General features: G+C 44.6%; 3 non-coding genes across 3 annotated transcripts; 1 reads left to right on the top strand and 2 right to left on the bottom strand.

Annotated features, from left to right (window-relative positions):
* Nucleotides 1–5048: 5048 nt before the first annotated feature.
* On the bottom strand, nt 5049–5120 carry trnaq-cug (transfer RNA glutamine (anticodon CUG)). The gene has a single exon. It is a non-coding gene; the product is annotated as a tRNA-Gln (tRNA).
* Nucleotides 5121–8027: 2907 nt separating this feature from the next.
* trnaq-cug (transfer RNA glutamine (anticodon CUG)) lies at nt 8028–8099 on the bottom strand. Its single transcript has one exon. It is a non-coding gene; the product is annotated as a tRNA-Gln (tRNA).
* A 3011-nt stretch (nt 8100–11110) lies between these two features.
* trnaq-cug (transfer RNA glutamine (anticodon CUG)) lies at nt 11111–11182 on the top strand. The gene has a single exon. It is a non-coding gene; the product is annotated as a tRNA-Gln (tRNA).
* The last annotated feature ends 1861 nt before the right edge of the window (nt 11183–13043 follow it).

Genomic DNA, 13043 nt, shown 5'->3' on the forward strand with positions numbered 1-13043 from the left:
ACACTCAGTGAGGAGTTCACGAGTGCCCATGCACGGACCAACATCGAGTGCACTTGCCCCATGTGTGATGTCAATGGTCACTCCGCTTTCCCTTTCCCCAATCAGCAGCAGAGAAAGTTGTTTTTTGTGCAATGCTGCGTTTCACTGCACAAAAGAATGGTGTTTGCTGAACTTTTCTCTGCAATCTGCATTCAGCAGGAAAACTTGTAGAAATTCAAAACACTGTTTCTTGAAATGAAGGAATTGTTTACATTTCCTTTTCACTCCAAACTTTCTCCATCAGTGCCTTGCAATGTTTATACACTGATTATCCGGCAAGACTGTAATACGAGCTGCGCTGAGCAGTGTGAAACAGGAGCAGTGATGAGGGAAGTGATAGAATCATAGAAACATAGAAAATAGGAGCAAGAGAAGGCCATTCGGCCCTTCGGGCCTGCTCCACCATTCAAATTGATCATGGCTGATCATCCAACTCAGTACCCTGTTCCCACTCCACTGCCTTCTGTGGTCGAGAATTCCACAGGTTCACCACCCTCTGAGTGAAGAAATTTCTCCTCATCTCGGTTCTAAATGGCATACCCCGTATCCTGAGACTGTGACCCCTGGTTCTGGACTCCCCAGCCATCGGGAACATCCTCCCTGCATCTAGTCTGTCTCGTCCTGTTAGAATTTTATATGTTTCGATGAGATCACCTCTCATTCTTCTAAACTCTAGTGAATACAGGCCTAGTCGACCCAATCTCTCCTCATACGTCAGTCCTGCCATCCCAGGATTCAGTCTGGTAAACCTTCGTTGCACTCCCTCCGTAGCAAGGACATCCTTCCTCAGATAAGGAGACCAAAACTGCACACAATACTCCAGGTGTGGTCTCACCAAGGCCCTGTACAACTGCAGTAAGACATCCCTGCTCCTGTACTCAAATCCTCTTGCAATGAAGGCCAACATACCATTCGCCTTCCTAACTGCTTGCTGCACCTGAATGCTCACTTTCAGCGACTGGTGTACAAGGACACCCAGGTCTCGTTGCACCTCCCCTTTTCCCAATCTATCACCATTCAGATAATAATCTGCCTTTCTGCTTTTACAACCAAAGTGGAAAACCTCACATTTATCCACGTTATACAGCATCTGCCATGTTCTTGCCCACTCACCCAACTTGTCTAAATCACATTGGAGCCTCTTTGCATCCTCCTCACAGCTCACATTCCACCCCAGCTTTGTGTCGTCTGCAAACTTGGAAATGTTACATTCCGTTCCCTCATTCAAATCATTGATATATATTGTGAATATCTGGGGCCCAAGCACTGATCCCTGCGGTACCCCACTAGTCACTGCCTGCCACCCGGAAAAAGACCCGTTTATTCCTACTCTCTGTTTCCTGTCTGTCAACCAATTCTCAATCCATGCCAGTATATTCCCCCCAATCCCATGTGCTTTAATTTTGCACACTAACCTCTTGTGTGGGACCTTATCAAAAGCCTTCTGAAAATCCAAATACACCACATCCACTGGTTCTCCCCTATCTATTCTACTAGTTACATCCTCAAAAAACTCCAGTAGATTTGTTAAGCATGATTTCCCTTTCATAAACCCATGCTGACTTTGTCCAATCCCATTAATGCCTTCCAAGTGTTCTGTTATCACAACGTTTATACACTGATTATCCGGCAAGACTGTAATACGAGCTGCGCTGAGCAGTGTGAAACAGGAGCAGTGACGAGGGAAGTGATAGACTTGACGATAGCTGTGTGATTGTCTGAGCATCGATACTGAGCAGAGGGGAGAGTGGGGAAGCTGAAGGTATGGATGAGAAAGGGCCGAGCCAAAGTGGAAGTGTGGAGATGGAATTGTCCAGTGCTTGCAGTTTTGCTGGTGGGAGAGGTTTGCCAGCAGCCTCGAGGGGTCAGTGATGTATCGACATTGCCGTGCTGAGAAAAGAGCCAAGTGTCTTTGAATGGTGGGAGATCAACTTAATTGCTGTGTGTTTTCCATGGTGTAATGGGGAGCACTCTGGACTTTGAATCCAGTGATCTGAGTTAAAATCTCAGTGGAGCCTGTTTTAGATTGTTTCCCATGTGAAAGGAGTCACTTTTTAAAATGTGCACACAGATCGATTCCTGAGTATAACATTCAAAAATCCTCCAGCCACGTGAGCTGCTACTGCAATCCATGTTACTGGAGCTCTCAGTCCAGATCGTTGAAACCTTCTCTGCTCTGAGGAGAACAATCCCAGATTCTCTTGTCTCTCCACATAACTGAAGTCCCTCATCCCTGGAACCATTCTAGTAAATCTCTTCCACACCCTCTCCAAGGCCTTCACATCCTTCCTAAAGTGCGGTGCCCAGAATTGAACCCAATACTCCAGCTGAGGCCTAACCTGTGTTTTATTAAATTTAAGCACAATTTCCTTGCTTTTGTTCTCTATGTCTCTGTTGATAAAGCCCAGGATCTCATTTGCATTTTTAACAGCCTTCTCAACTTTGCTTCAAACTTCAAAGGTTTGTGTACATTCACCCCCAGGTCTCTCTGTTCCTGTACACCCTTTAAAATTGTACCATTTAGTTTATATTGCCTCTCCTCATTCTTTCTTCCAAAATGTGTCACTTCACATTTCTCTGCATTAAATTTCATCTGCCATGTGTCTGCCCATTTCACCAGTCTGTCTATATCCTCCTGAAGTCTGTTACTATCCTCCACATTGTTTGTTACATTCCCCGTGTCACCTGCAAACTATGAAATTATACCCTCGATAACCAAGTCCAGACCATTAATATATATCAAGGATATCAGTGGTCCTAATACTGATCCCTGGGGAACACCACTGTACACCTCCCTCCAGTCTGAAAAACAACCGTTCACCACTGCTCTCTGTTTCCTGTCACTTAGCCAATTTTGTATCCATGCTGCCACTGCCCCTTTTATTCCATGGGTTAATAGTTTTGTTGATAAGCCTATTATGTGGCACTTTATCAAATGCCTTTTGAAAGTCCATATACACAACATCAACCGCATGGCCCTCATCGACCCTCTCTGTCACCTCATCAAAAAACTCAATCAAATTAGCTAAACACAATTTGCCTTTAACAAATCCGTGCTGTCTTTCCTTTATTAATCCACTCTCGAGGGCTTTGCTCGAGGGCACGAACACGATCCAAGCAATTCCTGCATTTCAAGAAACAGTGCTTTGAATTTCGACAATTTTTCCTGCTGAATGCAGATTGCAGAGAAAAGTTCAGCAAACACCATTCTTTTGTGCAGTGAAACGCAGCATTGCACGAAAAACAACTTTCTCTGCTGCTGATTGGGGAAAGGGAAAGACAGGCTGAGATTATGATCTGAAATCTCGACCAGGAGCTCGATCCTCATTGATTAAGGCAGGAAACTGTCCAGCAGCAGCTTCTTTGTCCCAAACAGCTGGGAAAACAAGAACTCATATTCTACGGAGATTTGAACTCAAATCACTGGATTTAAAGTCCAGAGTGCTCACCATTGCACCATGGAAACAAATGTTTTGCTGTTGAGAAAACTCTGCTTTCTCCAGATCTCCGACCGTTCACAGAAACTGGAATCTCTCCTCACTCCAGTTCAGTTGGTCCTGTCGTCTGATGTGAAGAGGTGAATCCTTTCAACTTCATAATTAACAATTAAAGGGTCAGTCCCAGCGTGGATACAAAATTAGCTAAGGGACAGAAAGCAGAGAGTAGTGGTGAACGGTTGTTTTTCAGACTGGAGGGAAGTATACAGTGGTGTTCCCCAGGGGTCAGTATTAGGACCATTGCTTTTTTAATATATATTAATGTCCTGGACTTGGGTATAGAGGGGATAATTTCAATGTTTTCAGATGACACGAAACTCAGGAATGTGGTGAACAATGTGGAGGATAGTAACAGACTTCAGGAGGATATAGACAGACTGGTGAAATGGGCAGACACATGGCAGATGAAATTCAGCACAGAGAAGTGTGAAATGATACATTTTGGTAATAAAAATGAGGAGAGACAAGATAAACTAAATGATATAATTTTAAAGGGGATACAGGAACAGAGAGACCTGAGGGTGAATGTACACAAATCTTTGGAGACGGCAGGTCAAGGATGAGGGACTTCAGTTATGTGGATGGACTGGAGAATCTGGGATTGTTCTCCTCAGAGCAGAGAAGGTTAAGGGGAGATTTGATCGAGGTGTTCAAAATCATGAAGGGTTTTGATAGATTAAATAAAGAGAAACTGTTTCCAGTGACAGAAGGGTCAGTAACCAGAGGACACAGATTTAAGGTGATCGGCAAAAGAACCAGAGGCGACATGAGGAAACATTTTTTTACACAGCGAGTTGTTCTGATCTGGAATTCACTGCCTGAAAAGGTGGTGGAAACAGATTCAATAGTAACTTTCAAAAGGGAATTGGATAAATATTTGAAGGGAAATAATTTAAAGACCTGAGGGGAAAGAGCAGGGGAGTGGGACTAATTGGATCGGTCTCTCAAAGAGATACAATGGACCGATGATAGACTATAGAAAGACAGGCTGAGATTATGCTCTGAAATCGAGACCAGGAGCTCGATCCTCATTGATTGAGGCAGAAAACTGTCCAGGAGCAATGATTGGGTTCCAGGTGCATTTTATTTGTTTGTCCCATATTTTCAAACAGATGGGAGAACAAAAAGGGAGGTTTAACTCGATTTGTTGAATTCAATGTCCAGAGTGCTCAACATTACACCATGGAACTGAACATTTAGCTCTGAGAAAACTCTACTTTCTCCAGCTCTCCGACCGTTCACAGAAACTGGAATCTCTCCTCACTCCAGTTCAGTGGGACTTGACGTCTGACGTGAAGAGGTGAATCTTTTCAACTTAAGAATTAACATTCACAGCTGAGAAAAAAAACTGTCATCGAGCAATGATCTGGACTGAGAGCTCCAGTAACATGGATTGCAGGAGCAGCTCACGTGGCTGGAGGATTTTTGAATGTTATACTCAGGAATCGATCTGTGGACACATTTCAAAAAGTGACTCCTTTCATATGGGAAACACAGGGATTGATCCAAAACAGGTCCCACTGAGATTTGAACTCAGATCACTGGATTCAGAGTCCAGAGTGCTCACCATTACACCATGGAACCCACACAGGGATTGAGTTGAGCTCCCACCATTCAAAGACACTTGGCTCTTTTCTCAGCACGGCAATGTCGATGCATCACTGACCCCTCGAGGCGACTGGCAAACCTCTCCCACCAGCAAAACTGCAAGCACTGGACAATTCCATCTCCACCCTTCCAATTTGGCTCGGTCCTTTCTCATCCATACCTTCAGCTTCCCCACTCTCCCCTCTGCTCAGTATCGATGCTCAGACAATCACACAGCTACAGTCAAGTCTATCACTTCCCTCGTCACTGCTCCTGTTTCACACTGCTCAGCGCAGCTCGTATTACAGTCTTGCCGGATAATCAGTGTATAAACATTGCAAGGCACTGATGGAGAAAGTTTGGAGAGAGAGGAAGATCGAGCACTGGGAGTCATTTCTCGAGGGATAGAATTGAAAAGCAAGGGAAGTTATGTTAAACTTGGATAGAACCTTGGTTCGACCACACTTGGAGTATTGGGAACAGTTCTGGTCTCCATATTGTAAAAAGTGTATAGAATGATTGGAGAAGGTGAAAAAAAGATTTACTCGGATGTTACAAGAACTGAGAGGTTATACCTGTCAGGAAAGATTGAACAGGCTGGGACTCTTTTCTCCAGAAAAGAGAAGACTGAGGGGTGACCTAATAGAGGTCTTTAAGATTCTGAAAGGGTTTGACAGGGTAGATGGAGACAAGATGTTCTGACTTGCGGGAAAGACCAGAACTAGGGCCCATAAATATAAGATCGTCAGTAATAAATCCAATCGGGAATTCAGGAGAAACTTCATTACCCAGTGAGTGGTGAGAATGTGGAACTCAGTATCACAAGGAGTAGTTGAGGCGACTCGTATCGATGCATTGAAGGGGGAACCGAGGTAAACACATGAGGCAGCAAGTAATGGAAGGATATACGAATGGCATTAGATGAAATGTGGAGGGAGGAGGCACCATGGACCTGTTGGGCCGAATGGCCTGTTTCTGTGCTGTACCTTCGATGTAATTCTCTGTCGGATGTAAATGTAGAATCATGGAATCATAGAATGGTTACAGCACAGAAGGAGGCCATTCGGCCCATCGAGCCTGTGCTGGCACTTTGCAGGGCAATCCAGTTAGTCCCATTCCCTGCTCTTTCCCCAGAGCCCTGCAAATTTCTTCCCTTCAAATATTTATCCAATTCCCTTTTGAAAGTTACTATTGAATCTGCTTCCACCACCTTTTCAGGCAGTGAATTCCAGATCAGAACAACTCGCTGTGTCAAAAAATGTTTCCTCATGTCGCCTCTGGTTCTTTTGCCGATCACCTTAAATCTGTGTCCTCTGGTTACCGACCCTTCTGTCACTGGAAACAGTTTCTCTTTATTTACTCTATCAAAACCCTTCATGATTTTGAACACCTCGATCAAATCTCCTCTTAACCTTCTCTGCTCTGAGGAGAACAATCCCAGATTCTCCAGTACGGTGCCCAGAATTGAACCCAATACTCCAACTGAGGCCCGAACAGTATTTTATAAAGGTTCAGCATAACTTCCTTGCTTTTGTACTTTATGCCTCAATTAATAAAACCCAGGATCCCTTTTGCTTTTTAACAGCCATCTCAACCTGTCCTGCCGTCTTCAAAGATTTGTGTTCATTCACCCCCAGGTCTCTCTGCTCCTGTAGCCCCTTGAAAATTGTACCATTTAGTTTATTTTGCCTCTCTTCATTCTTGCCAAAAAGTGTCACTTTACACTTCTCTGTGTTAAATTCCATCTGCCATGTGTCTGCCCATTTCACCAGTCTGTCTATATCCTCCTGAAGTCTGTTACTATCCTCCACATTGTTTACTACATTCCTGAGTTTCATATCATCGGCAAACTTGGAAATTATACCCTCTGTACCCAACTCCAGGCCATTAATATATATCAAAAAGAGCAGTGGTCTTCATATAAAATCCTGGGGAAGAGCACTGTACACCTCCCTCCAGTCTGAGAATCTGTTTCCAGTGACAGAAGGGTCGGTAACCAGAGGACACAGATTTAAGGTGATCGGCAAAAGAACCAGAGGCGAGATGAGGAAACATTTTTTTACACAGCGAGTTGTTCTGATCTGGAATTCACTGCCTGAAAAGGTGGTGGAAGCAGATTCAATAGTAACTTTCAAAAGGGAATTGGATCAATATTTGAAGGGAAAGAATTTGCAGGACTCTGGGGAAGAGTAGGTTTGTGGGACTAATTGAAGGATCTGCTCTCATCTCCTCAATGAGAGGAGATCTTATTGAAACATACAAGATTCTGAGGGGACTCGATAGGGTAGATGCTCAGAGGATGTTACCCCTCATGGGGGAATCTAAAACTAGGGGCATAGTCTCAGAATAAGGGGTCGCCCGTTTAAGATGGAAATGAGGAGGAATTTCTTCTCCCAGTGGGTTGTGAATCTTTGGAATTCTTTACTCCAAAAAGCTGTGGAGGCTGAGTCATTGAATACATTCAAGGCTGAGTTAAACACATTTTTGATCAGCAAGGGAGTCAAAGGATATGGGGAAAGGGCAGGAAAGTGGAGTTGAGGTAAAAATCAGATCAGCCATGATCTCATTAAATGGCGGAGCAGGCTCGAGGGGCCGAATGGACTGCTCCTGCTCCGATCTCTTTTGGTCTTATGGATCGTGCTCACATGGAGCTGGCACAGGCACAATGGGCCGAATGGCCTCCTTCTGTGCTGTAACATTCTATGATACTGTGACCCTTTGATACAGAGAAGAAAACATTCTTTCATTGTGCAATGATGTGGACTGAGAGCTCCAGTAACATGGATTGCAGGAGCAGCTCACGTGGCTGGAGGATTTTTGAATGTTATACTCAGGAATCGATCTGTGGACACATTTTAAAAAGTGACTCCTTTCATATGGGAAACACAGGGATTGATCCAAAACAGGTCCCACTGAGATTTGAACTCAGATCACTGGATTCAGAGTCCAGAGTGCTCCCCATTACACCATGGAACCCACACAGGGATTGAGTTGATCTCCCACCATTCAAAGACACTTGGCTCTTTTCTCAGCACGGCAATGTCGATACATCACTGACCCCTCGAGGCGACTGGCAAACCTCTCCCACCAGCAAAACTGCAAGCACTGGACAATTCCATCTCCACACTTCCACTTTGGCTCGGCCCTTTCTCATCCATACCTTCAGCTTCCCCACTCTCCCCTCTGCTCAGTATCGATGCTCAGACAATCACACAGCTACCGTCAAGTCTATCACTTCCCTCGTCACTGCTTCTGTTTCACACTGCTCAGCGCAGCTCGTATTACAGTCTTGCCGGATAATCAGTGTATAAACATTGCAAGGCACTGATGGAGAAAGTTTGGAGTGAAAAGAAAATGTAAACAATTCCTTCATTTCAAGAAACGGTGTTTTGAATTTCTACAAGTTTACCTGCTGAATGCAGATTGCAGAGAAAAGTTCAGCAAACACCATTCTTTTGTGCAGTGAAACGCAGCATTGCACAAAAAACAACTTTCTCTGCTGCTGATTGGGGAAAGGGAAAGCGGAGTGACCATTGACATCACACATGGGGCAAGTGCACTCGATGTTGGTCTGTGCATGGGCACTCGTTAACTCCTCACTGAGTGTGGTTCCATGGTGTAATGGGGAGCACTCTGGACTCTGAATCCAGTGATCTGAGTTCAAATCTCTCTGGGGCCTGTTTTGGATCAATCCCTGGGTTTCCCATGCAAAAGCAATAATAATTTAAAATATGTGCACAGGTCAATTAACAGAACCATTGAAATTTACTGCTCTGAAGGATGCCATTCAGCCCATTGTGTTTGTCGTGGCCAGAATATTGCTTTTCTTTGTCAAGCCACTTTCCAGCTCTTGGTCCGTAGCCTTGTAGTTTACGGCACTTCAAGTTCATATCCAAGTACCTTTTTGAATGAGTTGAGGGTTTCTGCCTCTTCCACCCTTTCAGGTTGTGAGTTCCAGACTCCCACCACCCTCTGGGTGAAAACATTTCCCTCTAATCCTTGTACCAATTACTTTAAAATCTATGCCTTCTGCTCACTGATCTCTCTGCTAAGGGAAATAGGTCCTTCCTGTCCACTCTATCGAGGCCCCTCATAATACACCTCAATTAAATCACCCCTCAACTGTTTGCCTTTTTAACCACCTTATCGACCTGTCCTGCTACCTTCAGGGATCTGTGGACTTGCACTCCAAGGTCCCTCACTTCCTCTACAGCTCTCAGTATCCTCCCATTTATTGTCTATTCCCTTGCCTTGTTTGCTCTCCCCAAATCCATTACCTCACACTTCTCTGGATTGAATTCCATTTGCCACTTTTCTGCCCACCTGAGCAGTCCATTGATATCTTCCTGCAGTCGACAGCTTTCTACCTCACTATCAACGACACGGTTATCTGCCATGTGTCTGCCCATTTCACCAGTCTGTCTCTATCCTCCTGAAGTCTGTTACTATCCTCCACATTGTTTACTACATTCCCGAGTTTCGGGTCACCTGCAAAATATGAAATTATACCCTCTATACCCAAGTCTTGGTCATTAATATATATCAAAAAGAGCAGTGGTCCTGATATCCACTCTTGGGGAACACCACAGTCTATAACCGTTAACCACTACTCTCTGCTTTCTGTCCTTTAGCCAATTTTGTATCCACGCTGGGACTGTCCCTTTAATTGTTAATTCTTAAGTTGAAAGGATTCACCTCTTCACATCAGACGACAGGACCCACTGATCTGGAGTGAGGAGAGATCAGTGACTGTGAATGGTCAGAGAGCTGGAGAAAGGAAACTCTTTACAGTTTGTGGTTCCATGGTGTAATGGTGAGCTCTCTAAACTCTGAATCCACCGATCTGAATTCAAATCTCAATGGACCCTGAGTTGGATCAATCCCAAACTTCCCCTTCAGTGTGGATTAATAAAGGGAATCTGAATGGCCTCATTCTGTGCTGTAACGATTCTATGATTCTTTGATTTGAAGTTGATATCTTATAGAGAATTACATAGAAGGTACAGCAGAGAAACAGGCCATTCGGCCCAACAGGTCCATGGTGCCTCCTCCCACCTGAATTCAGCTCACCCTATCAGCATATCCTTCTATTCCTTTCCCCTCATGTGTTTATTGAGCTTCCCCCTTTAAATGCATCGATACGAGTCACCTCAACTACTCCTTGTGGTAACGAGTTCCACATTCTCACCACTCACTGAGCAAAGAAGTTTCTCCGAAATTCCCGATTGGATTTATTACTGACTATCTTATATTTATGGCCCCCAGTTCTGGTCTCCCCACAAGTCAGAACATCTTGTCTACATTCACCCTGTCAAACCCTTTCATAATCTTAAAGACCTCTATCAGGTCACCCCTCAGTCTTCACGTTTCCAGAGAAAAGAGTCCCAGCCTGTTCAATCTTTCCTGACAGGTATAACCTCTCAGTTCTTGGATCATTCGAGTAAATCTTTTTTTCACCCTCTCCAATGATTCGATACACTTTTTATAATATGGAGACCAGAACTGTTCCCAATGCTCCAAGTGTGGTCTAACCAAGGTTCTATCCAAGTTTAACATAACTTCCCTGCTTTTCAATTCTATCCCTCTAGAAATGAACCCCAGTGCTCGATCTTCCTCTCTCTCCAAACTTTCTCCATCAGTGCCTTGCAATGTTTATACACTGATTATCCGGCAAGACTGTAATACGAGCTGCGCTGAGCAGTGTGAAACAGGAGCAGTGACGAGGGAAGTGATAGACTTGACGGTAGCTGTGTGATTGTCTGAGCATCGATACTGAGCAGAGGGGAGAGTGGGGAAGCTGAAGGTATGGATGAGAAAGGGCCGAGCCAAAGTGGAAGGGTGGAGATGGAATTGTCCAGTGCTTGCAGTTTTGCTGGTGGGAGAGGTTTGCCAGTCGCCTCGAGGGGTCAGTGATGTATCGACATTGCCGTGCTGAGAAAAGAGCCAAGTGTCTTTGAATGGTGGGAGCTCAGCTCAATCCCTGTGTGGGTTCCATGGTGTAATGGGGAGCACTCTGGACTCTGAATCCAGTGATCTGAGTTCAAATCTCAGTGGAACCTGTTTTGGATCAATCCCTGTGTTTCCCATGTGAAAGGAGTCACTTTTTAAAATGTGCAGACAGATCGATTCCTGAATATAACATTCAAAAATCCTCCAGCCGCGTGAGCTGCTCCTGTTTGCTGGAGCTCTCAGTCCAGATCATTGCTCGATGTCTGATTTCTTTCTTGGCTGTGAATTTTAATTCTGAAGTTGAAAGGATTCACCTCTTCACGTCAGACATCAAGTCCCACTGAACTGGAGTGAGGAGAGATTCCAGTTTCTGTGAATGTTCGGAGAGCTGGAGAAAGTAGAGTTTTCTAAAGACATAAAGTCTCAGTTCCACGGTGTAATGGTGAGCACTCTGGACTCTGAATCCAGTGATCTGAGTTCAAATCTTGGTGGAATCTGAATTCTTCTTGTCCCAGCTGTTTGGGATAATTAAGTAAAAGGCACCTGGAAACCAATCACTGCAGGGCAGTTTTCTGCCTCAATCAATGAGGATCGAGCTCCTGGTCTCGATTTCAGATCATAATCTCAGCCTGTCTTTCCCTTTCCCCAATCAGCAGCAGAGAAAGTTGTTTTTTGTTCAATGCTGAGTTTCACTGCAGAAAATGACAGATTTTTTTCTTGTCCGTGTCATGGAATCACAGTATCATCGAATGTTCCAGCACAGAAGGAGGACATTCGGCCCATCGTGCCTGTGCTGGCTCTTTGAGAGACCGATCCAATTAGTCCCACACCCCTGCTCTTTCTCCAGAGCCCTGTCAATTCTTTCCCTTCGATTATTTTTGATGAGGTAACAGAGAGGGTCGATGAGGGCAATGCGGTTGATGTTGTGTATATGGACTTCCAAAAGGCATTTGAAAAAGTGCCACATAACAGGCTTGTCAGCAAATTTGAAGCCCATGGAATAAAAGGGGCAGTGGGAGCATGGATACAAAAGTGGTGAAGAGTCAGGAAACAGAGAGGAGTGGTGAACGGTTGTTTTTCAGACTGGAGGGAAGTATACAGTGGTGTCCCCCAGGGGTCAGTATTAGGACCACTGCTCTTCTTGATATATATTAATGGCCTGGACTTGGGTATAGAGGGTATAATTTCATAGTTTGCTGATGACACGAAACTCAGGAATGTAGTAAACAATGTGGAGGATAGCAACAGACTTCAGGAGGATAGAGACAGACTGGTGAAATGGGCAGACACATGGCAGATGAACCATGTGGTTGATAGTGAGGAGGAAAGCTGTCGACTGCAGGAAGATATCAATGGACTGGTCAGGTGGGCAGAAAAGTGGCAAATGGAATTCAATCCATAGACATGTGAGGTGATGCAATTGGAGAGAGCAAACAAGGCAAGGGAATGGACAATAAATGGGAGGATACTGAGAGGTGTAGAGGAAGTGAGGGACCTTGGAGTGCATGTCCACAGATCCCTGAAGGTAGCAGGACAGGTGGATAAGGACATTAAAAAGGTATATCGAATACTTTCCTTAATTACCCAAGGCAAAGAATATAAGAGCAGGGAGATCTGTATAAAACATTGGTTAGGCCACAGCTTGAGTACTGTGTACAGTTCTGGTCACCACATTACAGGAAAGATGTGATTGCACTAGAGAGGGTACAGAGGAGATTTACGAGGATGTTGCCAGGACTGGAGAATTTTAGCTGTGAGGAAAGATTGGATCGGCTGGGGTTGTTTTCTTTCTAACAGAGGAGGCTGAGGGGAGATTTAATTGAGGTGTATTATGAGGGGCCTCGATAGAGTGGACAGGAAGGACCTATTTCCCTTAGCAGACAGGTCAATAACCAGGGGGCATAGATTTAAAGTAATTGGTAGAAGGATTAGAGGGGAGCTGAGGAGAAATGTTTTCACCCAGAGGGTGGT

The sequence above is a fragment of the Heptranchias perlo genome, unplaced genomic scaffold (genome assembly GCF_035084215.1).
Source record: "Heptranchias perlo isolate sHepPer1 unplaced genomic scaffold, sHepPer1.hap1 HAP1_SCAFFOLD_526, whole genome shotgun sequence".
Taxonomy (NCBI): domain Eukaryota; kingdom Metazoa; phylum Chordata; class Chondrichthyes; order Hexanchiformes; family Hexanchidae; genus Heptranchias; species Heptranchias perlo.